The 17,607-nt window shown below is 35.5% G+C and overlaps 1 long non-coding RNA gene across 1 annotated transcript in view; it reads left to right on the top strand.

Moving 5' to 3' along the window:
• Positions 1 to 1,736: 1,736 nt before the first annotated feature.
• Positions 1,737 to 17,607, top strand: part of LOC306648175 — a 125,005-nt gene continuing 109,134 nt past the window's right edge. The window contains exon 1 of the long non-coding RNA XR_013760325.1: positions 1,737 to 1,940. This is a non-coding gene — a long non-coding RNA (uncharacterized lncRNA). The remainder of the gene's footprint in view (positions 1,941 to 17,607) is intronic.

The raw sequence follows: 17,607 nt of genomic DNA on the forward strand, positions 1-17,607 counted from the left end.
TTCCATCTCCAGTACTGAAAAAAAAAAAAAGAAGAAGAAAAGAAAAAAATCATCCATTAATGTGGCGATCAATATCAAAATAGGTGCTACTGTCCTGAAAGTCAGCAATCTTTCTGTAACATTCATTATATTTTCTTTCATTTCCTGAGGAGGAAAATGTTATCTAAAAGACTATCTGACATTTTAAAAGTATTAGCAATTCTAAATATTATCATTATCAATGTTGCCATAATTATACTGCAGATTTTAAGTGTTTTACTTATGTTGTCTCATGGACTATTTAAGCACCTGGGAGGTAATTGTTATTATGATCACTGTTTTGCAGATGGGCACGGTAGAAGTTAAGAAAATTATTAAGTCATTCAGGTAGCAAGAAGTCAATTTGGAATTGGAACCCAAGCACTCTGGCAATTTTAAGAAAAATGAATTCCAAGTTTTACATAAAACGTGTTCTCAAGAATGTAAAACTGCATGGAACCAAGGAACTGAGAATAAATAGCTTCACATTATTAATAATAATTGAATTTGCATTAAGGGGCTACAGTATGTATACTTTGCTTATTCCTCGTTTTCTCTACATTGCCAACTGTATCTAATAAGTCTTGCTAATTTTATTATAATAAAAAACATACTTATTTTTAAATCATGCATAAGCAAAATGAAACTTTCATCTGCAATACAACCTAAGGAAGAGAATCTCAATTATAGCCATCCTGGAGCTGTTTACTATAAAAAACATGTTAAAATATGAGTTTGCCACATTGCACATATTGAAGAGAAAGCTGGTCAGTTTTCAGGGGTGGGGGGAACAAAATTTTGTGACAAGAAAATAGAAGAAAAAATTGTCAAAATCATCTGTACATTTGTCTTGATCATAAGGGGAAAAGAAGGAGCAAAGAAACAAGTAACAGGATTTTATAAAAATTAGAATCAAGAGCTAACTTTCACCAAATGGTGTCCTTCATCCTCAACTAAATTATAGACCTCGAATTACCCCCAGCTAGAAATATCCATGATAATTTAGCAATGAAACTTTCAAAGGAGGACTAAATCAAAAACTTAAATTGACTAAAATCTGCTAAGGACATCTGGTTCCTAAAAGCCGGGATTTTATAATCGGAATATTCATGGGCAATGTCAGAGTCCAATGCAGGTGCTTCTGCCAAGGAGGATGTCGCTGTGTACAGGAAGTATACGGAGATCTGCATACGCACAGGCACACTTTTAGACACTGCATTTGCATGACTGCTTTTTTAGTATACGGAATCTGAATTTTCATTATCAAATGTGAGTCCTTCACTTTTTCTCAGAGTAAATCTTCTGGAGTCAGTGTCCTCTTTCCTCTGCACATTATGATTCACTTGGTGACCATTTCCTCAGTACTGATTGAGAATTTGCAGTGTATGAAGTGCCAGAAAAGAAAAAAAAAAGTTGCTAAACATGAGAAACACTGTGACACAGACAAATAATGACAAGTGATCATAGCAGGATCTTGCAGTGATGGAATGGAGTACCAGGATCTCTAAGAACACCCTGCAGACCACAGAACCTAGCCTTTGCACAGGCCTGGGAATACTACTGGGGAGGGTGGCCAGGTAGTTGCCTTAAGGAGATGTCACTTGAATTAGCTTGTTGGAGGGGTAAACATTATCCAGCTGAAAGCGGGCAGAGGCACTGGGGGCAAAGTTTAGCAGATAGAGGGAGCAACACGTCTATTTCTTAACAATACAGTTCCAAAGTGGAAAGGACAGGATTCCTGATGTTTGCTAAAGTGTTATAACCCATTGGAACATGCTATTTTCCATCCTTGGGAAAGGAAAGCATCGGGGCAAGATTTACAATTGGAGCTGTCAGTTTATCAGGCTGGAGCAGGTGTCAGGAGCAGCAAGAAATCAAGTCCAGAAGGAATAAAATCAGAAATAGAGAGATGAGCAAAAGTGGTAAGTAATGGCGATGGCAAAAGGCCACCAAGATTGCACAACAAAACTCCAGCATGAAAATGAAATCCAGACCTTGTATTAGAGGAAGGGCTGTAAAAAACTCAAGAGCGATTAAAGATCTCTGCAGGTTGGGCACTGCTTCAGTATTGATATAAAAATAGCAATTGATTTCCACAAACAGCAATTGCTAGACTGGTGAGTATAGAATGCACATCCCAGTAAATAACTTTTAATATGATAATAACAACCAAGGCAAAATATTGCTATTTTATACATGATCATGGCAAGTTTAAGAGATCAACATTTTTTTCTCTTTTTTTTTTTTTTGGAATCCCAGTTGAGGAAAATAATCATGAGATTTTTGTCTAAGTTATATTCAATCTGGAGATGGTTTGAGTTTCCATCACTTGAACTTACTTCCATTACTCTGTAATAGAAATGCTTCTCTCTACTTTTAACATGCTATTCTCTCTCAAAAGCTTTCATGTTAAAAAGGAAATTTAATTCAATATGTTAATTGCCAGCCTAAACAATCAGTGTCATTTTTAAAAAGTTATTATTTTATTTATTATAAATAAGTAACATGCCAATTATAGGAAATGGGAAAATGCATATAAAAATTAATATCAACCATAATCCTATCAACTAACCAATTATAATCCTTGTTAACATTATGAAATATGTCCTTTGGTATTTTTTCATATAAAATCAAAATGGCAAATACAGCATAATTGAAGCTACATGAAATTTATATCTTGCTTTTTTCACTTTAGCATTTCAAAAGGTTTTTTCCAAGTCATTAAAATAATATTTCCAAATGCAAATTTGAAAGCTTGCATAATGATTAACTTGAGATCACCCATAAATAACTTAACAATTCTCCAAATGTTGTATATGTATATTGTAGTAGAAGAAATGGATCCAACGAAAGTACATTTACAAATAAAATTTGCAAATACAAGTCTGTGTGCATCTATGATATTTTTCTGTGTAGCAGTTGCTAAATATAGAATTATTGAATTTAAGCATGCAAAGATTCTAAAGCAGAAAATAATCCTAGTTTGCCTAAATCATATACCATACTGGGTTTTATTACTATACAAGACAGATAAAATTTTCAAAAAGTTTGAAAGATAAAAGGAATTGACTAAATAACCTTAACTAAATTAATTACTTATATTTGGAAAGAGATCTAAGAAATTAATAGGTTCCAATATTTTTCCTACTCTGAAATTTTAGAAGAGACGTGGCATAAAAGGCCCTGAAATATTTGCACATTTGGTCATGCATTCTATTTAAAAATTTAAAATTCCTTGAAATGGTACTAAAATTTAAAAGACATTGCCTTCCTATTTCTATTGACTTTAGATCTTATACTTTAGAAGGAATGAATGGTCCTAACAGCAGCAAGGCCACTTGATGCTGAGTTTTATGAGCTTAAGTGAAAGGCATTTGTTAAGCATTTTGATTTTCTCTGAGACCCCTAAAAGGATCATCATTATCAGTGTTGAGTGTTTTATAGCCCAGCCCATTGGTCAGTGAATTTATTTTACAAGTGAGATGCTTTAACATTTAAGAAAGAAAGTCAATGGTTGAATTGCATTTATAAATTTTTTTTAAATGTTATATTGGCTTTAAAATTAAAACTAAAATATAATAGAAATTAATTAAATTGCAAACATTACACTTTGAGTTTTACATGTAGGTTTTAGTCCTCATGACAATATGATAGCAAGAAAAAAAATTTTTTAACATTTTCCTTCATAAGCAAATTAACTGAGGCTTAATGTATTATTATTAGCAAGAGATTTGTGAATAGAATGTTTATGTTTAGTCAGACATTCATGAAATTGCTACATTGTGCCAAAGATTATGTTTAATGCTGTGAGTAAATAATGTGTCTTGTACAAAGCTCAATGTCTTGCTCTGGAGTTAGAAATACAAAGACTTATTTTCCAGCGTAGACACAAATGGCTCCACAGGAAACCAAGAAATGCTTTCTGTGGGTTGTGATGAGAATTTTGAATTTTTCTGTGTTAGTAGAATTTAGCTAGATGAAATTGACTTGAGTGGATGAAGATCTGTGCATGTATGACCCATGGTATGATTCCCAGGAATTTGCTCTTTTCTCTTTTTTAATATAAAATATTTAAATGACAAATAAAGATTGCACATATTTAGTGTGTTAAAAGACAATGATTAGATATACATATGTATTATGCAATAAAGTGTGTAATAAAAACCTAATCTGTGCTCCGAGCAGCATGCTAACTCCTTCACAAGACATATAACTCACGAGATCCCTTGATGGTAGGAAAGGTTTACCACATTTTACAGGTGCAGAAATGGAGCCTCAAACACATTCAATAATTTAACCATCTTCACTGAGATGTGCCATGAATTCAAACTCAGATCTGTTGCATCCAGAAGCCCATGTACTTAGCATTGTAAGAAGCTGCCTGGACCACACAGAATATGTGATAATTGTATAGAGGAACATCCTGCTAAGGGCTCTTCAGCCTCTCCTCAGCACAAAGCCTGAAGAATTGCTCATGCCCACTGAAGAGTCATTACAAGAATGAAAGTCAGAAGTGGTTCAGACAAGGAAAGGAGGTGGAGGGATTGGGGAAATGGTAGGGAATGTGATGTCAGGACTCTGCCAAGGAACAATTCCTTATAAGTTCTAGACATCTTACTCTTTTGTTGCCTGTAATGAATAAATCCCTTATTTTTAAAACTATTGGTGTAGGGTTTCCATTTCTTACTTGTGCCAGATGGGATCCCAACTGAAGCAAACTCAAGGCCATGAGTGATTAGAACAAGGAAGATGTTCTATTCGTCTGGATAAACCAGAGGTGGTATTGATGACAAAAGGATTGAATGGGCTCAATCAGGTAGTGATATGCTATGAATGTGTTTCCAGAGGTTGTTTTTGTAATAGACTTGGTCAGGTGGCAGAATACCCTATCAGAACAAAGGCAAGTATCAGAACCATAATTCAGAAGGACAAATGTCAATTTCAAATGGAGAAATGGATAAGGCAACAGAAAAGCTGAGGGACAAGGCCAATAAAGTGAACCTGCAATGAAGGAACTTTAGGATACTAGAAACTGTCAATAATGTTAGCAGTGACCTACTGGTCCAAGCCTTTTCATCCACTAAATAGAATAAGTCCTTCAAACTCCAATCTTATTTCTGTTCCTTGATCAATATTCAAAGTCTTAAAATAATCCATTCTAAATGCTGAGCCTGGACATGAACCCCCACACTAAATGCACATATGAAGTTTCAGGAAGAGCATGTTTCTTGAGAGTTTCAAATAGAACATTGAAAAATACCTCCATGAAGATTAGATTCAATATAGCAGTTCCCTAAAGGGAGACCGAGGAAGTACAGGAAAAGTAATCTGGAGGCTGAGAAAGGAATTCATGCAATCCTTTTGCAGGTCTGACCCTCTAATTGTTCATAAAGCCCTACTGTTGCAGATTTAAAAATTCCAATTCTCCTCCTACTTCCTCCAAGGAGAATGTAAGTACCACAGGTCTGATAGAAGAGATGAAAAAGAAATAATTAATATTCCAGACTTATGGCTAAGGAACTTGGCTTCTAGACTTCAATTCTGTAACAAATAATCCCCATGCATCCATGCATGCTGACAGATAGTGCAAAGCACTTTAATAGCCATTGGCTATGGGCCTTAATAAAGGCAGAGGGTAGCAATAAAATCAAATTCTGTTGGACTCCATTTTTGCAGGCAATATCAAGCCCTGTGAACTTTAATGCCCACTGTCTATTTAGATAGTCATGGCTCAGAGCTGGTATTAAAAGTAGCTAGAAATACTTGTTCTGAAGTATTGAAATATATTGCAAATTACACTGGAGTATAGGCTTAGTCCAAACTAATCCTATACTGCACTGACCTTTGTGAAATCAGTTCTGTTTTCCTTGGCAGCTTCATTTCCACTCCTTCTCTTTGTCTTATTCCCCTAAAGTTCCATCTTTATTTTATTTTGGTGTCAGGAATCGACATGAAGTGACTGCTAAGTTTTAGGTGTATTTGTGTGAATGTGCATGGTAGGTTTTGCTGCTGGGTGACCAAAACAAACCTATTTCTCATTCCGTTTTTCTTTGCAGCCTTGTTTTCATTCGAGCACTCTGTATTCCTCAGACACCATCAAATACTTTTCCTTTGTAAAACAATGAATGTATTATTCTGGGCTGTGCTTTTTCTAGGAGTGAAAAGAGAGCTTGGGTTTTCTTGTTTCCCTACACATTAAAAAGAAAATACTATATCCTAGACACCCATGCGTTTGTGTCAAATAACAAAACAAAACAAAACAAAAAAAAAAAACAGAATTAATCATAGGAGGGGGATAAAAGCTACATCTGGCACATGTTCACAGGGGTGTTGTTTCTAAATTCTTAAGTGGGAAAGGTGATTTCTGAGTGAAACGATAATGCAGAAGAGAAGCATCCTCTGAAAGAAGAGGGAGAATTGCATTCATTTAAACGGAGAAGTGTTTTTTGACCTTTAGAATTTAGCCAAAAGCTTGAATAACCTCACTTCCGCGTCTTTGTGTGCAGAGAAGGCACTAATCTCAGCTCCACTTTAATAAAATTTTATCAAATATTTTGTGTGGAGTTTTACTGGAGCATCACTCAGACTGCAGACACCCAGCTGTGACTATGGCTTGGCCAAATACCAACCTGACTTCAGATTTTTATAGGCAAGTTCAAAAGAGGATATATTTTGTCATCCAAGTAGAATTATATGTTCACTCAATCTAAGACTAAACATAATATCAATGGATGATACAATGTAGCATATGGCCAAGTTTCCACTCTGCTAAGAGGTCTTGCTTTCATTTTGACTCCAAATATGATCTTTCTACCTTTCATTGTAATTATTATGCTTTGAGGTGGCTAATAATCATCCTAGAAATTTGAAAAATGCATATTCTCAGAAGATATCCTATACCTTCTGAAGCAAATATTTTGTCTTACCACTGGCAATCAGTATTTTTTTCACAGAACACTCTAAAGGATTCTGAGGCAGATTGACCTTGAACTACACTTTGGAAAACACTAATTGGAAAAATTACACTCTTTCATTATTTTGTATGTGTGTGTATTCCAATAACTATACATTCTATTCAGGCTTCCAAACTTGTACTCTTTTTTAAAATTTTTAACTACCTAATTTTCCATTTTATCTTAGCGTTATTTTTTTTTTAATCCTTTTAAATCCTTAACCATGAACTTTTGGCCTGAGGGTTTTGATAAAGAAGAGTTCTTTTCTTTGTGGCTGTCACACTAAGATGGCCTGGCCACTCAGGGGTTAATCACACTGATTGACATGCTGGGTAGCTAGCATGCAATCTTCCCTTTTTTTCCCCCATGCAATCTTAGTGTGTGGGGAATAATTGGTTGTCCTGTCTCATCAGCATCAGTAGAGTAGGGAGGGAGACATAACACCTATGCTGTGAGTTTTTTTTTTTTTTTCTTTTCTGCCTTTGTCCTTTGAATGATAAGGACACAAAGGGAGAGGAGGAAAAGATAGGAGAGAGATGAAAAGAAAATGAGGAGACATGTTGTGTTGCAGCTATAGCCATTATATATGGACAAATTAGATATATTTGACCTCAAATCCCACTCTTGGTGTCCTTGATCATGGAAAGACCTCTATCTCTCTGACTCTAAATATTATTGTTGTTAAAACTGCACAAAACATGTCTATCGGGCAAAGATTTCACATGAAATAAATATATAAAAAATTCCCTAGCCTATTTCTCAATAATAATAGTTCCCTCTCCCCTTCCTAGCAAGACCGTGTTCACATGAATTTTAGAAATTCTCATGTTCACTAATTAACACTGAAAATTGCTTCAGTGTTACCAATTTTTTTCATAAATGTTAATGACTTTAACTTTAGTAGTTTGATTTTCAAAAGATACTCTAACCTCAGATGTTGAATACTCACAGCAACATAAATTTCCAGTTCTAGGATGAAGGAAGGTACGTAGGTAGGTAGACCCCTTCTTTGGGTTTCAGCTTAATTGTGTGGCTCAATATGGTCTGGAAAAATATTTAGTGTGAACTCCACTGCCATAGCTTGGCTCAGTTTATCTGTTGTCTGTTGCTATCAATGAGATCAATTAACAGACCTCTATTTAATGATATGCTAGTTATACATAAGATAAATTAGAATTGTTGGCTTCCTTTGGTATATTGCCCCCACATACATTCATCTTTAGCCACACACATGCATTTATTTAAGGTTGTCATTGTAAATAATAGCCCTTTCACTCTGTGCCATGCTGTCAGTTCCTAAGAACTATACATCTCTGATGAAGAAAAAAAGGTTCATGAGGACACATGGGAATCAGAGTATTGTGGAGCCTGAATTGCTCTCTACTCTTGACTCAGCTCAAGGGTCATACTGTCATTCATCTGGAAGGCTTCTCTGATATTCCTCCCTTTTCTCTACCCAATCCAATCCATTACGGAACATCAGCTTTTAAATAACACAAGAATTCAGATGCCATATAACATAAGGTCTATTTGACTTTACACAATGCCCTGTTTTGTGGGGATTCATAAAAAATAATAATAGATTATAAGTTGGCATCATATATTGTTCATATGAAAATGAGGTATGTTAACTGCTAAAACAATTCATAGCCTGCAGAATGAGCTTCATTCATTCATTTAAAAGAAATAAATTGATATAGGTTAAACAGAAAGTGTGGTTGACTTTAGAGAAGAAATACCTGTTAATGTACATTTTTATTATCTATTTATTGTTCCTACGAAATGGTTTATCAGAAAATCTGCTTGAAAACAGAAAGAAGAAAGATAAACATATTATTGATTTGCAGATTGTAACACATTCCACACATAGGATGGACAAAAACTTTGTGTTATGACCAAGACCTACTTAAGCTATGGATTATCAAATCAAATATAATACAAACCTCTTTAATAGTTGATTTTCTATAGTTTTCTAGATATGAACTAATCATCATCTGTCCCTTACTGTGTATTCTTGCTGACAATGGAAATCATTAGAGTTCAAAAAAGTAGTTAAACTTTTGCAGTTAATGCTGTCTTCTTTGCAAGTTAGCATCATCTCTGTCTTGGCCACTGTGGTTTTAAAATAGTTTGCATACCTAGGGGCTTTCATTTTTTTTTTAGTTCCATGTATTTGGGGGAAAGAGAAAGTTTTGATATTTTGAAGAGTTTGAGGACCATCTTTTTTATTACAAACACAGAAAGGGTGTATTAAGAATGCATAGACAGGTTCAAGGGAGAATGTGGGTCATCCTCAAGGGTGGAGAGAGTAACCTACTGGTGCGGGGTGTAAATATTTATAGAGGGACATTTGCTCCAAGCTGGACTAGGTGGTGCCAGTACAGTTAGATGTTTTGGCACCAGTTTTTCTGTTGCTTGTACTTAGCCCTTAGGTTACTTCTTGCAAAGGCATGGACAAGGGATTTTTCTGCATTTCAGTGGTTTGTGAATTTTTCCTTTGAGACTCAGTTTCTCTCTTCATTTATCCTCAAATTCCTATCTCATTTCTTACCCCAGACATAGATCCCTTATTCTTAAGAGGTACAGAAGGGCAAAGTTCTGTCTTCTGTAACCACTGGAAGCTAATATGAAACATTTTTTGGACCAAACCAGGGGACTAAATTCTCTTCCTGCCTTACCTAATGGGGACACAGAGAGATCATTCTTGGGTTAATGGAATGTGCTGGAATGGGTTGGAATATTTCCACTGTCATCATCTTATCATGGAATTGTTGTAAGCTAGAGGACACAAACTTTATTAGAAGATTAAAAAGGTAAGGACCAAATTATAGGAGCAGATGTATAGTTACCAGAGGTCCTAACAGTGGTGACAGCAAGGTGAGGTCAAGCAAGTAAACTTTTTAAAAATATTTTTTGTTTTTTAGTTGTAGTTGGACACAATATCTTTATTTTATTTTTACCTTTTGCTGAGGATCAAACCCAGGGCCTCACACATGCTAGGGAAGCGCTCTACCACTGAGCCACAACCCTAGCCCCAAACAAGTAAGCTTTCATAGCTTTTATTTGCCTGCACACATCTAAAGATCTATAGTTTTTATTTTGTTTTTGTTTTTCAAAAAATATCTATTAGCCCAGACTTAAGTTAACTCAGGACAAACTTAGGAGTTTAGTCAAGTTTCTTTTGATAGCTATTATCAGACACTCATGCATAAGACCTCTTTCCCTATAACCACTCAGTTTTGCTTTCTTTGTGCAGGGCAGACACAAATGCACATTTCCAGTTACATTTAAAAGGACAAAGTATTTTCTTCAAAAAAATCTATGAATGGCTTTTCTTCCATCCTCATGTTAGTGCATTTTTGTTTAGTTGCACTTCCCTGCTGGGTATTCAAACCCAAGTGGGTGAGCCCTGTGTTGGCTAAAATGAACCTCTTTTCTTCCTACTGTTCAGGTCAGCAAAGTCCCCTCAGGGGTTACTTTTGAGAACTTGTGAGCAACCTCTTGGCTTCTCAGTCTTTTCCTCTTCTAGTTGTACCACCTACCAGGATGGTTCAGTGTCTTTCTGTGCCTTTCTGACCACAGGTAGTCTTTCTAGGAAGGGTTATGGACATTTCCATCTCCAATGACCTTTACTTTCTGCAGACTGTACCCTGGTTGACTACCTGTTCTCTAGAACCAATATTCATATCTACAAGAGAAATAAAAGAAGGAAGGACAGAATTAAGGCCTTAAGAAACAAAAATCAGAGAGAATAAAAATAAATAATGTTGGATTCTTTTACAGATAATCGAAACTTAAACTGGGGTTTGAATTGTATTTGTATCTATGAAAACGTCCATTACCTCATGCATGTTCATGTATTTGCATGTGTGTGTGTGTGTGTGTGTGTGTGTGTGTGTGAATTAAGGAAATGTCTGGATAAAAATCGCAAATTCTTTATAATCAGAGAATAATGAATATATTAAAAATAAGGGGACACGTGTAGTCGCACACCCCATAATTCCAGTGACTGGGGAGGTTGAGGCAGGAGGATCAGAAGTTCAAAGCCAGTGTTAGCAACTTAGTGAGGCTCTGTCTCAAGATAAAAATAAAAAGAACTGGGGATGTAACTGCAAGAGAGACAAAGAGAGACAGACAGACGCACACACAAATAGACAGAAAAAGAGAAGGACAATGGAGTAGAAGACTTTGTTGGGAGATATGATACAGGTCAGATCACAACAGGACACCATTGCCATGCAACAAAATATATTCCTAGAAAACATTATGCTATTTTCCACAAATGAAGAAATATACCCTGCGAGAATACATTGAGAATCCAAAACCATAAGGAAGTGCTATGACCCTACTACTGGACTATCAAGGCCAGTGTGAAGGAAGATATTAGGAAGAAAAGAGGAAGCCTTACTTCACTTCACACTGTGCCTCCTTGTGCTATGAGCATCGAAGCATAGCAATGACAGTTAGGAACACATTCTATAAAATTCAGCTCAATTTATAGACAGGCAATCATAACTACTATCCTTCAGTGTATCTAGTCAGGGGAGAATGTTAACCAAGTTAAATGTTGCCTCTTGGGGCACAAGAAAAAAAATTAATTAATAAAATGAAATTGCATACATACATGTCCACCCGTGTGTGTGTTTGTATGTGTGTGTGTGTGTCAATGAGGAAACAGTATAAGAAAGTTAATATCACTCACAGTCATACAAATCTAAAGTAGTGCAATATGGTTCAAATCAAGGACATTGTGATTCTAAAGCCTATAATATTTTGGTACTCTGCGTTACCTCTCCCATGCCAAGTAAATTATAGTCCTAAAAAACCATCAGCATGTGCCACTTATCCGTTCTAACTCTGCCAGGATTATATTTTCAGCTATGAAGGGCAAAATATAATAATAAAGACTTTCAAAGAATGATTGCTAATACACTAATATGAACTCCCTTTGGGACATATTTGTGCCTTTATTTTGGGATTGAACTTGTTAGACCTTTTACCAAGAGTGTGGAACTAGAAATTTCTTCTAGTATGTGTGTTTGGAATATTAGACACTTGCATTCCCCTTTCTTTGGTTCTTATGGAACTGATAAAACCAAATCATCAAATCAAATTTTCAAGAGACATCTTTCACAAAATGTATCTCTCAGTGTCAAGATCATATGACCAACATCATAGTTCAGGTTGCTGGATCTGGGCTTAATATTAAAAAGAAAATAATTGAAGAAAGATACTTTAAGGCACAATTAAGATAATGTACCCCAGGCATTTTAAATGCCTTGAAAGAGTTAGGGTCCTGCTAAGTAATTTCTATTATTATTTTCCCTTCATATCCTAGAAAAACAGTACCTCTTTTTTCTCCTGTGAGAGATGTGAAAACTGAGTCTGGGGATTAGCTTAGTAGATGATTTGTCTAGAATCTACATCCAAGGTAGGATGCCTCCAAATTCTATGTAATTTCTCCAGTTTAAAAAATACCTACTATTCATACAGTAATAGTATAAAACAGACTAATGTTAATTTTTCCTTTTATTTTAAACAGGGTATTGTATTACTTACCCAGCATAGCAATTATACTAGGTACATAGGAATTGCCCTCCAATTTTATAGATGAAGAAACCCAGAAATAGTTTAGTTAAACCTATCCAAATTCTCAGTCATAAAATGGTAGTACATCATAAACTCACTTATGCCTGCCTGCAAAACCTAATCTGACTTTCTTACTGCTCCAAAATGTGCACTTAATAGCTAGCTGATACTCTTTGGAAATTACAATACATATTAGAAACATCTTGTTGAAGGCAGATTTTTTTCCCCTGTTAATTAAGGTCTAGCCTCAGAACTAGCTGTGAAATTACTTATGTTATTCATGCAAGTGTGTATTTAGCTAAAACAGTGAGGGATTTAGCTTTCCTTTCTAGGGGTCAGTTGAGCCGTGCTAATGTATTTCTGCTCTGGTTTGTCCTTGTGGGTTCACATATTTAAGATCAACTCTAGTGCATGACCTACCCTAAAATTCAGTTGGCTTTGGCTGAGTGCTTAGATGAGAACTTTAGCCAACACAGTTGCTCTGGCTTGCGCATATTCTTCTTTCTATATTAAGGTTTCCCTGTTTTTCCATTTCTTTTTCAACTGAGGATGAGCCCGACAGGCATAATATTAGAGTGGTCAGAGCTCATGCTTGCCAAGGACCATTCGCTTCAGTAAAGAATTCTTTCTGGTAAGGCACTGGATGCTTTCCAAAGATACAAGGGTTGTCCTTAGATTCCGCTACATTTTCTAAATACATTGCCAGACCACCAGAAGGCAGAGTGTAAGTTTAAGCTGAGAATAGCTATGGCTGTTTTTCAAGGCCAAATTGAGGGTTTTTTTTGGCTGGGAGGGCTGGAGCCACTGAGCAGTGTTTGATGGAAGTGTGGGTTCACATCACGTGATTGCAGGCAAATGGTGAACAAGATTATGTTTCCAATACAAGGATGACAACATATTTGTATTTGAATCCTCATACCTGTGAAAATGCCTGACTCACAGTAGGTCCTCAGTAGAGGATGACTTTGATTAAACACACTTGCTTGATATTCTAAAGAGGATACTGGATAGTGAGTTCCAAAGGGTAGGGATCTGGTTATCTTATACCCTTCATTATCTATGCCTTTTAAACATGGTGAATCTCAACAGATGTTTTGGAAGCAGAGGTCATCAGATGCTTCAAAAAGGAAGGATGGTCATTACTTCCCTGAGGAGTACCCCTGGATACTGTAATATTTAAGTTGCATTGGCATTTGACAAGTATGTGGGATTCACTTTTTCCCTTCTTAATAATCACAATGTTTCTTGTGGTCCAGGAAATAATCCATCTATATGAGCTGATAATATATACTTTTAATATCCAGACATGCACATGCTCATGTATACTGCAAGGGAATCCAGCATTCAGACACCCACTTTTTGCCAGGCATGGTTCAGACTATAAAACCAATCTATGCTGATTACTTAAGACCGTTGAATGCCCCAGGGAGTATTTTTTTATCATAAGTAGGTTTTTTGCTCAAACTGCTCAAAATCATTAAAGTCCAAGTCCTGGTTTTAAGGGAGCTAAGGCCTAGGCTTTTCCACAGAGTACAGCAAGAAAGCAAGAAGCAGAGGTGGTTTCCTTTCCACCTGATTTCTTCCATATACTCATTCACTTACCATCAGGTCAGCACAGCCTTTAGGGCATTGACTAAAGGCTGAATTCTCATCACTTTTCATTGATCAAAAGATAGGCACTAACAGGAAAGGAAAATCCAAAATCAGAGAAAATTCTTTAATATCTTGAAAACTATAGGTTTTCAGAGAATGTAATTTTCTTCCATAATCTTTATTGCAAGAAGAGGTAGTATGCATACACAGCTGTACAGACTTGAAAACCATGTTATTTAGGCTTCTCATGTTATGGTTTAGATTAAGACACAAAACTAGCATTCTCTAAGTCTCAGATCACCTCCCTACATGTGAAGTACTAACCTTCAGCAAGAGTATTCCTACCTCTAGGGTTCTGGAGGAATTTAGTAATTTAGCATTCCTCCGAAGAGTCACTTATCTGTGTTAGACCACACAATAGGCATCAGCTTAAGTAGAAGCCTCTGGTAAAATATATTGTTAGACCTTACTCATGACAGGTGAAGATTGTTTACATGACTGTCTGCACCTAGATTGTTTTAGAAGTGTTTTGGGCCACACATCAAATCATGTCCATGTTGTATGATGTGCTGATCTATGAATGACTGAATGGTCAGTGGAATGAATCACAGTGGCTGTTCTAACACCAAATAGTACGGTGTTAGAGATTGTTCGTGAAATAGACATGGCTCCTTCAGAAATCAGTTTTCATTATAAAAATTTCATTGATTTCAAGAAAAAGAAAATTAACTTGCTTTTAGTGATATGAGAGTTCAACTGGAAAGAGAAGTTTGGAAAAGGACTGATTTTAATGACAGTAAATGAAATTACAAGGCTTATTAAAATAATAGGATCATAGTTCTGGACTTCGGGTTCTTATATATTGCTTTCACAAATATTTATAAGTGACTTTCTCACAATCCTCTCATATTGACACATTATATCTTAATATATTTTAAAGTTCATTAAAATAACTATATGAGCTCTTTTATATTTTAAAGAAATGGTGGCAAACTATAAATTCTTGGTGTAATTGTGATTATAAATGTGTGTCATGTTATATAATTGTTTATATAAGGCTAAATTTATAGATTTTCCTCTACCTTCTGGTAAACCCATTTAAAAACAAATATATATATATATATATATATATATGTGTGTGTGTGTGTGTGTGTGTGTGTGTGTGTGTATAATTATACATACAGCAAAGTACATCATTATAAATATACAGCACCATAAATTTTGACTAAATAAGCATACTCATATAATCAACACTAAAATTCAGTAACGAAAAATATTTGTACCCAAGAATATTCTTCATAGTTGTTGATTTCAGAGTCTAAACACTTCCAAGAACTATTGCTCCCCTAATTTGTTTTGTATTCTATAAAAATAAAATCCCCAAAAATATATAGTCTTAGTTTTAGCACATAATTGTGTCTGGATTAAGAAACATTGTGTTTATGAAATTCATAAAGGTTTGTGAAATTCATATTTCTCTATGTGGTTGTGTATTATTGATTCTTAGTGTCACAATTTTTATTTTGACATGTAATATAATCAGGAGTCAATTATTTTATTTGTTTTTATTTTTACAGACTGCATTTTGATTTATTGTATACAAATGGGGTGCAACTTTTCGTTTCTATGGTTGTACATGGTGTAAATGCACACCATTCATGTAATCATACATGTACATAGGGTAATGATGTCTGTCTCATTCCACCATCTTTCATATCCCTGCCCCCTCGCCTCTTTCATTTCCCTCTATGTAATCTAAAGTTCCTCCATTCTTATCTTACTCCCCACACCCCACCCCCATTATGTATCATCATCCACTTATCAGGGAAAACATTCGGCCTTTGGTTTTGGGGGATTGACTTATTATTCTCATTCAATATAAAATATTGGGCAAATTCATAGCTCATACTGTAAAGGTGCTTTTATTTTCACTGAGCTCTTACAGATTTAAAATAGCTGAATTCTGGCTGTACAGTTAACTTAGAACCAGGCTCCCTACTTTCTGCATAAGATATTTCCTGCTAAAATACAGTTTCATACTCAGATATTATTTTCCCTTCTTATCTTGCAGAAATGTTAGGTACAGCAAAAGTTATTATGGATTGTAAAATATTTTCACAATCAAAATGTGTTTCATTCCATTTCACCCAAGTGAACAGAGTCAAAGGAAATATAAGTTGTTTGTGCAAGGATATTCTTTAGATGGTGAAGATGAAGTAAATACCCCCTTTCTCGAAGTAACATTTACCTCATGATGCAAAAATGATTTCATGGTTTGTGTGAAGCTGTAAGATAAAATAGAACGAAGTGGATTTCATTTCATGGAAGGCAAACACACTTTCCTCTCCCATGCCATTCTTGCATTATAGCACAGTGCCAGGCACACAATTGACCACAGTCATTTCAAAACAGAGAAACTGAAATCCAGTGATTTTTTGGACGGGAAAGTATAGTAAGCTGAAGAAGGCCGCTAAAAGATGACCACCTTAACTCCCTAAGCTTGTGCAGATGCTATGTTACATGGCACAGTGAATCAAGGTCACAGAAGTAATTAAGGCTGCTAATTAACTGACCTTGAGATGGGAAGAATATCCTCTATTATCCAAGTAGACTGGATGTAATTATAATGGCTTTTAAAGATGAGAGACAAAGAAAAGGAAACCTGAATTATGACAGCTTTGTCCTACTAGATTTGAAGATGGAAAAAGAGAAGGGAATGGGTCTTCCCCTCAGGTCACCATGAGGAGCATACCCCACCTGGCACCTTGCTTATAGCCCAGTGAGATCCCCTGTGAATTTCTGACTAATATAATTGAAAGACAGTAAGCTTGTGTTGTTTTAAGCAATTAACTTTGTGGTATTTCAATAAAGTGAGAGCAGAATTCTAATATAATAGGGATGGGGAATTGGTTAATGAAAAGTCCTTTTCTTGGATTGAGGAGAAAATAAAAGGGGTGGGCAAGAGATACAGTGAGAAAATAATAGGGGTGGGCAAGAGATAAATTGTTTTCTTACTCAGAATCTGATGACTATTTTACTTTCTTCTACAAGCAAGTAGCAGATGATTCTTTAGCAAATTCTTTGCTTTAATTCCTGAGTAAGATGGCATTTTTATAAATGAATGCAAATCTACTTCTGTTTCAGCCAGGAAAATGTATGCGTTGATTTAAAGTGAAATGTGGACATGGGCAAAATGACAGTCTTTTTTTCCTATGTCTTTGTCCAAAAAATAAGCATTTTTTTTTTTTTTGCTGTTCCATTTACTAAAAATAAATAAATGAATGAAAATTGGATTAATTTGATGGGGGATGGGAGAGGGAACTCTCTGACTCTGAGTCCCCAGGTGTCTGCTAATGTAAGATTCGCCTTCAAGGCCCCTTCTCCAGAATATATCCTACAGAGTGTGTTAAAAATAGTTTTTCTACTTAAGTTTAATTATAACTGTTTTCTCGTG

The sequence above is a fragment of the Sciurus vulgaris genome (genome assembly GCF_902686455.1).
Source record: "Sciurus vulgaris genome assembly, chromosome: 17".
Taxonomy (NCBI): Eukaryota; Metazoa; Chordata; class Mammalia; order Rodentia; family Sciuridae; genus Sciurus; species Sciurus vulgaris.